This window comes from Spinacia oleracea, chromosome 3 (genome assembly GCF_020520425.1).
Source record: "Spinacia oleracea cultivar Varoflay chromosome 3, BTI_SOV_V1, whole genome shotgun sequence".
NCBI classification, from domain to species: Eukaryota; Viridiplantae; Streptophyta; class Magnoliopsida; order Caryophyllales; family Amaranthaceae; genus Spinacia; species Spinacia oleracea.
In genome coordinates, this window is record NC_079489.1 from 9,163,526 (window position 1) to 9,178,378 (window position 14,853).

A 14,853-nucleotide genomic window follows, 5' to 3' on the forward strand; every position below is an offset into this window, starting at 1 on the left:
TGACCAGTTGTTCGACGGCGCGCGTCATCAAGTTAATAAAAAGGTTTGTGAATTAAGTTGCGGTTGGATTAATTTGTGGAATTAAGATTGCAATAATTTGTGAAGTAACTACGTTTGTAGTTGTAAGAGAAAATGCATAGGGGGAGTTTGGTTCGCGGATTTTAAATATGAGGTATAGGTTTAGCCTATGGGTTTAGAATAGTCTAAACCCATTCCATGTGCTTCAACAACAACAAAGTCTTAGTCTCAAAATGATTTGGGGTCGGCTAATATGAATCGTAATAGGAGATCGTCATTATGAGCAGAACAAACCAGAAAAGAGCGGAAAGTTAAAAGAATAAACAATGAAGAGGAAGAAAGTTGAATTAATGAAAGTAAAACAAGAGAAAATATACATATAATATAAAAAATATTATAAATGATAATAAAAATAAATAAAGTTTAAAATAGATATAAGTAAAATAGGCACTTTTTGAAATAGCATATTTTTTCTAAATAAAATAAAATAAAAATAAAAAGTGGAAGATTTATAATCAAATGAAGTCATCAACGGGATGTCTAATTTTGTGCTTGACTGTGTTGTGATAGATGCGGCACAACGTAAGCGGGTCAAGTATCAAGCTAAGAGTACGACAATTGGTACGATTAATTTCCTACCTTTCTCATTTTCTTCATTGGGGGAATTGGAGACAGACCCTATTGTGTTACTTAAACGGATACAAAAGTTCTCTAAGGTTCAAGATATTGGGGCACGAGGTGTTGCGCATATCTTCACTAGGTTCAGTTTCGCTATTGCTAAAAGAGTGGGGGGCCAGATAGTATCTCAGTTTCCCACTAACTTCTTGTAATGTCTTGAGTTGGCCTTGCACAATGTTGTGGAGAAGAAAAAGAAGAAAAACGCATCTAAATGCGAGGACAACGAATACAAGTTCATCCCTTTTGGTTTCTCTACGTTCAGGGAATTAGATAAGGAGGCCTTGGACACACTTTCGCGTATCAAGTATCTCTCTATTTGTCACTCTAACAATGTTGAGAGTGGTTCATTTATCTTTCACATATTGAGTTTTTGCATTCAGAAAGAGGTGGGAGCATAACTTGTTTATCCAACTTTATGTAAAAGGTTTACACGATAATAATAATAATACCAAAAACTAAAAAAATAATAAAAATAAAAATAAATAAAGATAAACCCTCCGTGTTTTTTAAGGAGTAACATGTTGACCGGCACAAGTGTTAAGGAATCATAGTTGAATTTGATATAACAATGATGCAAGTGGAATATTTGACAATAAAGAAATATAAAAAAACAAGAGGGATGTGAAAGTTACCAAAAAACGAATAATTTATGATTTAAGTGGGTTCATAGGAAATTAAAAAATAATAACCAATTGGGGAATGAGTGTACAAGTTACCAAAAATAAAATTGTGACTTCTAAAAAAATACGACCGAAAGTAGTAATTGTGACTCTTAAAAAAATATGGAGGAGTAATTAATACTCCCTCCGTGTTTATTTAAAAGATACCCTTGGCCGGGCACGGGTTTTAAGAAAAAGAATTGAATGAAATAATGTAATAAAACAAGTGGGGTTGAGTAGATATTTTAATAAGAAAAACAAGTTGGACCATGTCATTTTAGGGAGTGAGGGGTGGGGGTGGGGTGTAGATATATTATTTAATTAGATGGTGGGGTTGATAAGTTACTAAAAATGACAAGTGTATCTCTTAAATAAATACGGCCGGAAAAGGCAAGTGTATCCCTTAAATAAATACAGCGGGATTAGTAATTATTAACATTATAATAATAAAAAAGTAATAAAAAAAATATCATTAAAGACGGAAATAAACACAATGATGTCTTTTGAATTGAACTGGAGTCTGGAGTGAACTAGTTGAAGCTGAACTGAACTGAACCGACCGAACTAAACTAAACTGAACTAAACTGAACCGAACCAAATTAAACTGAACTAATCTAATTTGAACTGAACTGAACTAACTGAATCGGAACTGAATGAAACTGAAATTAAATCCAAAAGAATGGACCTAATAGAAAAAAATAAAATACGAGTGAAATGAAGTCCGAAGTACATGAAAGTGATAGAAAGAAAAAAGAAATGGAATAAACAAAAGGTTGGGAAAAGGAGGATCAGTAAACAATAAACAAAAGGTTGAGAAAAACGCAAAACCCACATGTAATCCCCCGTAATTTTATACATTTTATTAATATATTTTAACGTATAAGTAATTATATTAAAATAGAATTTACGAATTTTGAAATAAATATTTAAGTAACGAATATTTATTTTTATACGTTTTAAATATTTCAACGATTTATGAAATTAAAATTATTTTAGAACTTTTTGTTGAAAAGAAATCGAATTACAAAAACCGTTTGAATTTGGAAAACAATCCTAATGGGTTTTGGATTCAAACACTTAAACTCAATCCTAGTTCTAGCCCAAAATGATAAAGCCCAAATAACAAAAACTCAAATTCTTTACTCCCTCCTCTTTCTATTTCACGTGAAAACCCAAAACCCAAAACCCCTTCCCTTCTCCTTCACTTTCACGTGAACCAGGACCCTCAACCCTCAACCTCATTGTTGCTTCCGCCACGCCGCCAAACCAGTCGTCGGAGACCACCGTTGTCCCTCACCGCAGCTTCAAACGCCGGTAACTCCTCCATCTCTTGCTTCATTGTTCTTGCTTCTCCTTCGTTCTTATTCTTATCCTCTTGGTTGTTTTTGTTGCTCTCTGCCGCCACCACCACTGCGCAACTGGTTGCGCCGCACCATCACAGCCACCGTGCACTGTTGCTGCACCGCCCAACTCGCCAACCAACGTTTTCCATCATCCTCTTTCTTGTTTCTTCATTTTCACGACAGCAGCCAAGCACGACTAAGTGCGACCACCGTAGTCACCACCACCAGGCTCCAGCCGCGTCGCCCGTTCCCCGCGACCACCGCCCTGTGCCGCGCCGCCTGTGCTCCGCCGGCCAGCCTCCTCTCTCCTCTTTAATTCTTGGTTATTTCTTAAACCCTAAGTAACTAATTATTTTAATTAAATATAGTTGTTAATTTAAATTATGTTCTTGATATTAAATTTATAATTTTTATGGTTTGAACATGATTTTCAGATTTGGGTTGAGATTATAAACGAATTAATTTTCAGTTTTTGATTAAAATATAAGTTAGGGTTTAATCATGTTTTATTAATTCGAATTATATTTTCTTGAATTAAAGTTATAGTTTTATGATTTAAATTATAGATTTCAGATTATACGAATTATATAATAAAGTTACTAATTTTCAGATTATATTATATTGGTTAAATTAGTGCTTTTAAGTAGTAAAGTGTGACTTTTGAGGTTTTAAAGGCTTTAAATCATAATAGAAAGATTATATATTATTAAAGTTATTATTTTTATGATTTTAAAGATGTCGAATATATTTTGAGTAAGCTTTTAATTATTTTAGATTGCTGTAAATTTAAAGTATGATGCTTTGAAAGTTTTCAACGAATTTCAATAATTAATATAATAATTATGATGCTAGGAAACCAAATATTCAAGTTTCGATATTGAAAAATGTTCTAATTATGTTTAGGAAGGGTTTGAAGCTCCCTAATGTTGTTGAAAATTCAATATGAATTGATATGAGTCTATATTGGTTGTTGTTAGGTGGAGAATTCTCCGTAGGCGACTTTTGAATTATTAAAGTGGTCTTGCAGTTTGTTTACACAAGGTACGTACATACCTGCGTGCTTGGAATGTGTGCTAATTGTTGAAATCATGTTGATATTATTGTTGAACTTGGTGATGTTGATATTATAGACAAACTTGGTTATATGGAATGTGCATGTTTAATACTGTTGGACAAACTTATTGAACTTATTTTGCACTATAAGAACTGTAACATGTTAGTATGGATGTTTGATACAAACATGTTGGTTGGGAACACTAGATTATTCTATATGATTGGGTTGGATCGATTGGTTGTTGTTCCCTTTCTATCTTTTCACTACTTTATAAGGGCGGAGGACCTTGTTTAGTAAGTTGAAACTCTATGCCCATATACAGGGTTGCTCATGGTTAAAGGAAAGGTTGGTTAAGTTGGAATGAGTCTTGATTTATGCTTTTATGATCACTTACTTAATTCCAAGATAAAAACAGTTGTGAACAAAGGTGAATTGTCTGTCTTATGTAATGGTTGAGTCATAACGGAATCTCAATTTGTAAATCATGTGAAGTGAAACTGAATAGCAATAGCTTTAGACTGTGCACGTCTGAAGTGACGGACAAACAGGAGTTGGGGTTCATGGTGGTAGCCCATGGCCTTTTCTGGGACCGGATTGATCACCGTGTCCTATTTTTATTTAAACGTTCCTCGATATCGCAGGTCACTGAGGTTACGGAGTCGCGCCCGTACCTCGTCTTCCTTAGTGAAGACTTCTGGATGGTCAACTCGGTCCATTGTCTATTTCAACTAAAATAATATTATTGCTAAAAGTCTAGCCTAGTCTAGTCTGGTCAAGTATGGTCGTCAAACTATCATGTTTTATCTGCCCTTGTTTGTGTTCATTAGTATCATGTTAGGGTTGCTCGTTTAATAGAATCATGTTAGGATTATTATTGATTTAGTATGTAGTACTCAGCTTTGCTGATTACGTGCTTTTGCTTGTGCATGTTGATCATGGCTATGCCTTATTGATCCTGTGATGACCCAATCTTTGGTGAGCAGTCTCTAAGGATCAATAAGCATTGTCCATCTGCAGGTTTGAAGATGTTGCATCATTGGGATCGGGAATAGAGAGCTTGTATTTAGTTTTGATTTGCTAAGTTGACTTGGGTTTGTTTAATTGGACTTTAAACTGGTCGTACTATTTATATTTCCTTATTTTTTTGTTTATTGGTTTTTGGGATTAAACCTGTAATCGATTATTTATAAACCTAAAATTAGTTTTATGTTTTCCGCTGCAAAACTCTGAATAAGCCGTTACGTTTTCACACGGGCGATAATGCCTTGATAATTTTCTACGTTTTATATTAAAAGATTATTTTAGAAAAGAGAGAATTGTCGGGGTGTTACAAAGTGGTATCTAGAAGCTAAGGTTTTACTTTAATAAATTTTTAGGCGCCTAACTATCTAGTTATTTAAAATAAATTTCTTAAAAATCGAGATTCTACGTATTATAGTGTTCAAAATTGGTACTTTTTTTTGGGGGGGGCAGGTCTCCTTTTATCTTGTTTGAAAGTATATAATATTTCTTATTTAAGTTCGAAATCAAATTATTTATTCGAATTAAATTGACTTTCGAAATTTTTATTCTTTTTCTTATTAATTATTATTCAAAAAAAAGGAGTACAATTTTTTTTAGAAGTTCAATTTTTTTTTAAATTGTTTCAAGAGTTAGAATTCGTTATTTAAAAAAAAATATATATATATAAATCTTCTTCGAATTAATAACTTTATTTTCGAATTTATTCGCTACGCATTTCCTTAATTTATTTTACTTTATTTATTTTATATTTTTATTCTATGTTATAATTTTATTATATTATCGTCCTTTTAATTTGTTATTTAAACTATTTCAATGCTTTAGTTTATGAGAGATGGGTAGTATAAGAAGGGCATATAAGATAGAATTATATGTGCATTAGTAGCTAGTCAATGCTAGCATAAGAAATTGATTGTTATGTACGTGCGTATGCTAATTGTTTAATGTTACATTTAAATGTGCATAAAGAATTGTTTGCTTCCACCAAACTTATTGCATTATTGAACTTTGTTTATGATTTGGCTGGAAAATCGTTAGTGAGACCTTGAATTGTTTATTTCAGGAATAAAATGTTTCTTTCCAAGTATACCAACATAGGATCCTTCGAGAAACTTGATATAGAAACCCCTGATATTTACGTGAAGAAAATTGTGTTTGGATGTGAATATTATGCTAAAATTCAAGGGCAACCTATCTTAATGAGAAAGGATATCATAGCAGCCACTATCATTAATTGTTTACCTAACCAAAAATGCCATACCTAGAACTCAAATATAGGTTTAAAGACATGCATTCTGATGATGGAACACCAAAGTTGATTAAGTATGGGACTAGGGATGGTAGGTAGAGATATGACGTAGAGATCCTGACCACCATTATTGAGGTCGTAGAAAATGGGTTCAAGGAGGGTAGAAACTCATGGAGTCATGCTTGGGATGCAGTTATAGATGAACCTATTAGAGTTGTAAATATCTAGAGGGAAATGATGTAACCGTGGAGAATGAGAATGTAGTGGTTGAGGCAAATAACCCTAACCCAGTGGCCCATGAGCCTACCATTGAGATTCCTAGTGAGTCGGATGTGGAACCTAAAGGTGATGGTGAGGTGGCAAGTGAGTCTCATCAAGATAAAGACATGAAAGAAGACTCATACTCGGAAGAAGAATTCGACGAATATTGAAGATCTAGATCTTACTCCACAAGTTTCCAAGGAAAGAATAGGTAGGCAAGATGCCTTAAACATTTGAAGTTGTAATAGTTAGTTAGTTCTTTTATGTTTTAAAGAATAAGTGGCATATCAGCAACGGTTTAAAGTTAAAGCAATAAGAGTTTGAGTTATTCTTTATTCTCTTCAAGGATATAATAAGCCTTTATAGAGTTAGCAATAGAAGTTAAAGTATTCATTTCCAGTTTGAGAGTTTCGTTATTCAACAACAATAGTTTATGTTTGTGTCGTAGAACCTTTATGTTAATTTGAGGACAAGTGCGTTATTATGGTTTAGAAATTGTTATTAATATTGTTTTGAGGAATAAAAGTTTCTTTTAGGAAATACAAGTTTCTTTTGTGGAATTAAAGTTAAATATTTAATTATCCAAGTGGTCAATGATCAAAAGTTTATTTTGGGCACGCGAATGGGAATATTATTACTTATTTGTTGTGATTGAACTTCCATTCATTGGTTTTCAAATTGTATGTCCTTGATAGGGATATTTTCTTGAATGAGTGACGATGATTGCTCTATTATTGGTGTACATTCTTGAATAAGTGTTTGTTGATGCGATCTCTATGATCAAATCTAAATTTCTTTCGTAGAGGGGACATATGAGTTATGTATCGTAGAGTAATTAATTTTAGGTCGCACACTAGAATGTCAAGCAATAGTGAGTTAGTTGCTACTATTCGCCTTTTGGCGGGAAGACTGGCTGAAGAGAGAACTGAGCGTCCTGATTCTACTGGGGACATGTTTGAGAGACTAACCAAAGTTAAGCCACCATACTTTAAGAAGCAAACTGATCTTACTTTTTAGAGAACTAGGTTAGAGAGTTCGAGAAACTGTTTGGGGATTTGAATTGTCTTGAGAACATGAGAGTGGGTCAAGTTGTACTGTACTTGGAAGATGAAGCTGATTTATGGTGGAGAGAAAATGGGGTTAGACTTAGCGCTGTTGAGAGATTCAATTGGGATTCGTTTTTTTTACTGCCTTAAGGGAAAGTTTTACCCTACCTTTTATGAGAAAGCAAAAGGCACAAGAATTCATAAACCTTAGGATGGAATTGACTAAGTTTGTACAAGTCTAAGATAGACGTACTGTGAAATTCAGAAAGTAAATGTAAGGAACCATATTGGAAGATTGACCTCGTATAGATGTTTTGGGTAGTCCAAGAACCTTTGGTTATTTCTGTAATGCGAGTGAGGAAATTGATGAATAGGGAGCGTGAACTATTTTTCTGTAGGGTGCTAGATGGGAGTAAAGAAGTTGGAGTGAAAATCGAGGATGTTACCTTTGTGAATGGATTCATTGATGTGTTTCCGAGTGAAATTGCGAGTATGTCACCTGCTAAAGCCTTTGAGTTCATTATAGAATTAAATCCTGAAACGACACCTATATCCAAGGAACCTTATAGCATGACACCTCCTGAAATGAACTAATTAGGACACAGAACCTTGTAAGAGTTGTTTGGTCAAGGAATATATTAGGCCTAGTGCATCACCGTGGGGAGCTCCTGTGTTGTTTGTTAAGGAGAAAGATAAGAGTATGGAACTATGCATCGATTTTAGGGAGCTAAACACCATCAATAACAAGTATCCCTTGCCTAGGATAGATGACATATTGGATCAATTGAATTGGGCGAGTGTGTTCTCGAAGACTGATTTGCGTTTGAAGTACCACCAATTGGGAATAGCTGATAAGGGTCTAAGACCTCATTAGGATTCGTCATTGTCATTATGGGTTTTAGAGTAACGTCTTTTGGGTTAACCAATGCACCTGCATTAATTATAGATTTGATGAATGAGATTTTCTACGAATTCCGAATTAAGTTCGTTATGATGTTATTAATGATATCCCTATTTATGCAAGGAATGAGAAAGAGCATGACAAACACTTGAGGATTACTTGGAGACGCTTAGGAAGAATCTAGTTTTATTAAATGAAGTATACAAATCTTGAAGTCATATGTGTATAAGTGACACCGACAGAAAAGTGAAGGACTAAATTGATTGAGAACTATGTTACGTAAGGGAATAAATTTAAGAGAAGATTTGAGTGGTCCAGGATCGTTGGAAATCATTGTTGGCTGGAAAAGATGAAAAGAAATACATGAATTGGTGCAAGAGCTAAGAGTTAAGCCCAAAAGTTATACACCCATGAAAAGTGTAATGAGGTTCGGTATCAAGGAAAAGTTGAACAGAAGGAGTTTCTGTAGATCATGCTAAGATTCAAGCTGTGAGTGAGTGACCTACTCCAAAAAACGTGTCCGATACTTGAAGTTTTATAGGCCTAGATGACCATTATAGGAGGTTGTGAAAGACTTTTGGAAGAAAGCAAAACCAATGACCAACTTGTTGAAAAAGGAATCGAAATTCAAGTGAAGTGAGAAATGTGAGGAAGCTTTCTAGATTTAGCTGTTGTCGCGTCAATTTAAACCTTATAAGGCTAATTACCAAACCCATGACCTAGAGTTAGCTGTTATGGTGTTATCTACGAATATTTGGAGACATTACCTTTATAGGGCAACATATAAGATCCTTACCGAGAACAAAAGTCTGAAATTTTGGCAATAAGGTCCAGTTGAATCTTGGGGACAACATTGAAAATGAATATTTCTTTCCACCCTGCAACCGATAGACAGATTGAGATTACTAACGGAATTTATGTTGAAAACCTGTGTTATTGACTCTAAGGGTAATTGGGAAAGCCACCCAGGTTCGATTGAATTTTCGTGCATCAATAGTTACCATGCAAGCATTACGATGTCACATGTTGAGGCATTGTATGGAAAGAATTATAGAAGTCTTACTTGTTGGAATGAGTTTAGTGAGAATATTGTATTGAGGACATAATTCGTTGAGGAAGAAATACCCAAAGTTATTCCCTGAGATGAGTTACGAGGGCGTAACTCGTTTTCTTTAAGAGGGTTAGAATGCGATATAAATTCGCGCTTTTTACCTATTTTTATGGTATTTTATGCATTTTATGCTCATTTTTAGCAACTTAAACATGTTGGTGCAAAGTAAATAAATTCTCCGCATAAGAAAAAGGTGTTCTTGAGTAACACAAACATCTTTGAGTTGGCAAATGAGTGCACAAGAGTGTCACAAAGTACTTCTACAGTAAGAATAAGTTGAAAACTTTTGAAAAATGTGTGAATTTTCGTGTCAAGTTTCGGGACGAAACTTCTTTTAAGAGGGGTAGATTGTAATCCCCCGTAATTTTATACATTTTATTAATATATTTTAACGTATAAGTAATTATATTAAAATAGAATTTACGAATTTTGAAATAAATATTTAAGTAACGAATATTTATTTTTATACGTTTTAAATATTTCAACGATTTATGAAATTAAAATTATTTTAGAACTTTTTGTTGAAAAGAAATCGAATTACAAAAACCGTTTGAATTTGGAAAACAATCCTAATGGGTTTTGGATTCAAACACTTAAACTCAATCCTAGTTCTAGCCCAAAATGATAAAGCCCAAATAACAAAAACTCAAATTCTTTACTCCCTCCTCTTTCTATTTCACGTGAAAACCCAAAACCCAAAACCCCTTCCCTTCTCCTTCACTTTCACGTGAACCAGGACCCTCAACCCTCAACCTCATTGTTGCTTCCGCCACGCCGCCAAACCAGTCGTCGGAGACCACCGTTGTCCCTCACCGCAGCTTCAAACGCCGGTAACTCCTCCATCTCTTGCTTCATTGTTCTTGCTTCTCCTTCGTTCTTATTCTTATCCTCTTGGTTGTTTTTGTTGCTCTCTGCCGCCACCACCACTGCGCAACTGGTTGCGCCGCACCATCACAGCCACCGTGCACTGTTGCTGCACCGCCCAACTCGCCAACCAACGTTTTCCATCATCCTCTTTCTTGTTTCTTCATTTTCACGACAGCAGCCAAGCACGACTAAGTGCGACCACCGTAGTCACCACCACCAGGCTCCAGCCGCGTCGCCCGTTCCCCGCGACCACCGCCCTGTGCCGCGCCGCCTGTGCTCCGCCGGCCAGCCTCCTCTCTCCTCTTTAATTCTTGGTTATTTCTTAAACCCTAAGTAACTAATTATTTTAATTAAATATAGTTGTTAATTTAAATTATGTTCTTGATATTAAATTTATAATTTTTATGGTTTGAACATGATTTTCAGATTTGGGTTGAGATTATAAACGAATTAATTTTCAGTTTTTGATTAAAATATAAGTTAGGGTTTAATCATGTTTTATTAATTCGAATTATATTTTCTTGAATTAAAGTTATAGTTTTATGATTTAAATTATAGATTTCAGATTATACGAATTATATAATAAAGTTACTAATTTTCAGATTATATTATATTGGTTAAATTAGTGCTTTTAAGTAGTAAAGTGTGACTTTTGAGGTTTTAAAGGCTTTAAATCATAATAGAAAGATTATATATTATTAAAGTTATTATTTTTATGATTTTAAAGATGTCGAATATATTTTGAGTAAGCTTTTAATTATTTTAGATTGCTGTAAATTTAAAGTATGATGCTTTGAAAGTTTTCAACGAATTTCAATAATTAATATAATAATTATGATGCTAGGAAACCAAATATTCAAGTTTCGATATTGAAAAATGTTCTAATTATGTTTAGGAAGGGTTTGAAGCTCCCTAATGTTGTTGAAAATTCAATATGAATTGATATGAGTCTATATTGGTTGTTGTTAGGTGGAGAATTCTCCGTAGGCGACTTTTGAATTATTAAAGTGGTCTTGCAGTTTGTTTACACAAGGTACGTACATACCTGCGTGCTTGGAATGTGTGCTAATTGTTGAAATCATGTTGATATTATTGTTGAACTTGGTGATGTTGATATTATAGACAAACTTGGTTATATGGAATGTGCATGTTTAATACTGTTGGACAAACTTATTGAACTTATTTTGCACTATAAGAACTGTAACATGTTAGTATGGATGTTTGATACAAACATGTTGGTTGGGAACACTAGATTATTCTATATGATTGGGTTGGATCGATTGGTTGTTGTTCCCTTTCTATCTTTTCACTACTTTATAAGGGCGGAGGACCTTGTTTAGTAAGTTGAAACTCTATGCCCATATACAGGGTTGCTCATGGTTAAAGGAAAGGTTGGTTAAGTTGGAATGAGTCTTGATTTATGCTTTTATGATCACTTACTTAATTCCAAGATAAAAACAGTTGTGAACAAAGGTGAATTGTCTGTCTTATGTAATGGTTGAGTCATAACGGAATCTCAATTTGTAAATCATGTGAAGTGAAACTGAATAGCAATAGCTTTAGACTGTGCACGTCTGAAGTGACGGACAAACAGGAGTTGGGGTTCATGGTGGTAGCCCATGGCCTTTTCTGGGACCGGATTGATCACCGTGTCCTATTTTTATTTAAACGTTCCTCGATATCGCAGGTCACTGAGGTTACGGAGTCGCGCCCGTACCTCGTCTTCCTTAGTGAAGACTTCTGGATGGTCAACTCGGTCCATTGTCTATTTCAACTAAAATAATATTATTGCTAAAAGTCTAGCCTAGTCTAGTCTGGTCAAGTATGGTCGTCAAACTATCATGTTTTATCTGCCCTTGTTTGTGTTCATTAGTATCATGTTAGGGTTGCTCGTTTAATAGAATCATGTTAGGATTATTATTGATTTAGTATGTAGTACTCAGCTTTGCTGATTACGTGCTTTTGCTTGTGCATGTTGATCATGGCTATGCCTTATTGATCCTGTGATGACCCAATCTTTGGTGAGCAGTCTCTAAGGATCAATAAGCATTGTCCATCTGCAGGTTTGAAGATGTTGCATCATTGGGATCGGGAATAGAGAGCTTGTATTTAGTTTTGATTTGCTAAGTTGACTTGGGTTTGTTTAATTGGACTTTAAACTGGTCGTACTATTTATATTTCCTTATTTTTTTGTTTATTGGTTTTTGGGATTAAACCTGTAATCGATTATTTATAAACCTAAAATTAGTTTTATGTTTTCCGCTGCAAAACTCTGAATAAGCCGTTACGTTTTCACACGGGCGATAATGCCTTGATAATTTTCTACGTTTTATATTAAAAGATTATTTTAGAAAAGAGAGAATTGTCGGGGTGTTACACCACACTTACCCTGGGGGTAAGCTGAGTCAGTGTACCCTGGCCTTCAGTTGGGTTATTTAATCCAACTCAGATCCTAGTCATGTCCAGTCAGCACGAAAAATTTTCATGGCAATTTTGAATTTGAAATTCAAAAAACACTGTTTTTTTTCCTTTTATTTTTCGTAATTAATTTCGATGAAAACGATGAAACCAATTTTTTGACAAAATCTGTTCACTTCATTCCACTGTAATTTGTGATTGAATGTTGATGTACCAGATATTTATTTCCGTAGTTAAAGCGCGATTCCATATTTTTTTATGCTGCAGATGATACCAGTTCTTCTCAGTTTCGATGATTACTAAGCTCAATCAAACTCATATGTTTTTCGATGTTACCGAGATTTTTTGTTAAAAATTGTAATCCATTGTTTTTGCTTACAGGTACCCCTCATGTAGAACGATGATTTTTATCATGTTAAAAAAATAAAAAACCAGACATTTTTATGTTGAAGATGACAAATTGTTTTGGATGGAAATGTAAAATCCCAATGGTGTTCTTCAACAGAGGTTTATTTTATATATTTTTTTGCAAAAAGATACCCCCATGTAGAACGATGATTCTATTCATTTTATTTTAAAAAAAAAATCAGACATTTTTGTGTGATGACGAACTATTTTGGATGAAAATGTAAAAGTCCAATGGTGTTCTTGAACAGAGGGGGTTGGGTTAGCTAATGTGTTTTGCTCGTAACATTTTGCTCACTACAAGAGTCGAACCCATGATCAGCGTGACTGCAATGCCCGGCCTATGTTCAGAGTGTACCCAGTATGACGTGAGACGGAGGCTATTGATAGTTTGTTTTAAGAATTGTATTTGACCCGTAAAGTCTGTCGTTTAATGTCGTAATACAATTCCATTTATTTATTAAGAACTGCACATACAGCTAACAATAAAAGAAATATAAATAACACTGTATTATAATTTATTTTAATACGGAATTTTAATAAATTTGATCCCCTTTGAAAATATTGTCATTACGGGTTATTATGTACTAAGGTGTAACTCCAAAATACAATTAGGGTGCGTACAATTAGTATTTAATTTTGTACCAGTAGACATAGCATACAAAAGTTTCATTTAAACTACTTCCGTTCAACAAATATATATATATTGGTTTCCCAACATCAAAAATCAAGAAATTTATCAAGTGTGACATCTGCACCACCAAGTAGTTCTTCAACCGTGAAAGTAGGGTCTATCATAACGTCGGCCAAATTTGTTCGAGGTTGAAGTTTGTATCACCCAGAAGTTCCTCAAAAGTAAAAGTAGGCTCAATATAGTCGAAGTTGCGTTGTCTAGGTTGGTGTCCATACCCCCGAGAAGTTCATCAAGATTGAAAGTAGGCTCCATGCCCAAATAGGTTATGATCTTATCTGATATGAAATACGGAGTAAGTAATACTCCCTCTGTCCCTTAATACTCGCACCGGTTTGACTGGTGCGGAGTTTAAGACATTTGAATTGACTTATTAATTTAATAGTGTTAGTTGATAGTGTAGTATTTTTTTAATATTGTTAGTGGGAAATGTGTAAGAGGTGGGTAGTGGTGAGTGGAGGATATGAATTTTAATTTTTTTTTTTTTTTTTGTAAAGGGGTAGTAGGTAAGTGTGAGAAATAATATAATATTAATAAAAAATTTCATTTATAGAAGCGGTGCAAGTATTAAGAGACGGCCCGAAAAGGAAAGCGGTGCGAGTATTAAGGGACGGAGGGAGTAATGTCCTGGAATAAGGTGAACTAAACAGAACTTAATTGAACCCCTTAATGAATAATCCATATAATTGTATATGAAATATTATGTTATGAAATTTTGAAAAATACGTATAAAGTTATCCTTATCATATTGAACCATCTCAATAACACATTTAAGGTGCGTTCAATTCACCTGATTTTTACTTATTTTTCTTGAACTATCTTATTTGAATTATTAGAACTTATCAAAACTTAATTTAGTTATAAATTATATTTGGTCAACTCTTATTTTTCCCGAACTTATCTTATTTGAACTTAACTGAACTTATTTTTCCTGAAATAAGTGAAAATAAGGTGAACAGAATATAGCCTTAGACTTAGCAACTTAACTCATTTTTATTTTCTAATTATTTTGAATTAGTTTAGTAATTGTATAATATTTATTTTAGTATGAAAATCATTGTTTCGTCAGTATGTTTTAGTATTATCTTTCTTTAAAAGAATAAAATTGTATGTGAAAGATGCAAGGGAGGAA

At 34.0% G+C, this 14,853-nt stretch overlaps 1 protein-coding gene and 2 long non-coding RNA genes across 16 annotated transcripts in view; all 3 read left to right on the top strand.

Annotated features, from left to right (window-relative positions):
- The window catches only part of LOC110799140 (uncharacterized), a 132,063-nt gene that overhangs the window by 14,315 nt on the left and 102,895 nt on the right, over positions 1-14,853 (top strand). The gene's annotated exons all lie outside the window — the stretch shown is intronic.
- LOC130469367 (uncharacterized) lies at positions 2,525-4,959 on the top strand. 2 transcript variants are annotated; one of them, XR_008929869.1, is made up of 4 exons: positions 2,525-2,669; positions 2,797-3,020; positions 3,676-3,739; positions 4,736-4,959. It is a non-coding gene; the product is annotated as an uncharacterized lncRNA (long non-coding RNA). The 2 variants fall into 2 exon arrangements; XR_008929868.1 differs by having other exon boundaries at positions 2,534-3,020.
- On the top strand, positions 10,026-12,460 carry LOC130469368 (uncharacterized). Of its 2 annotated transcripts, XR_008929871.1 has the most exons (4): positions 10,026-10,170; positions 10,298-10,521; positions 11,177-11,240; positions 12,237-12,460. It is a non-coding gene; the product is annotated as an uncharacterized lncRNA (long non-coding RNA). The 2 variants fall into 2 exon arrangements; XR_008929870.1 differs by having other exon boundaries at positions 10,035-10,521.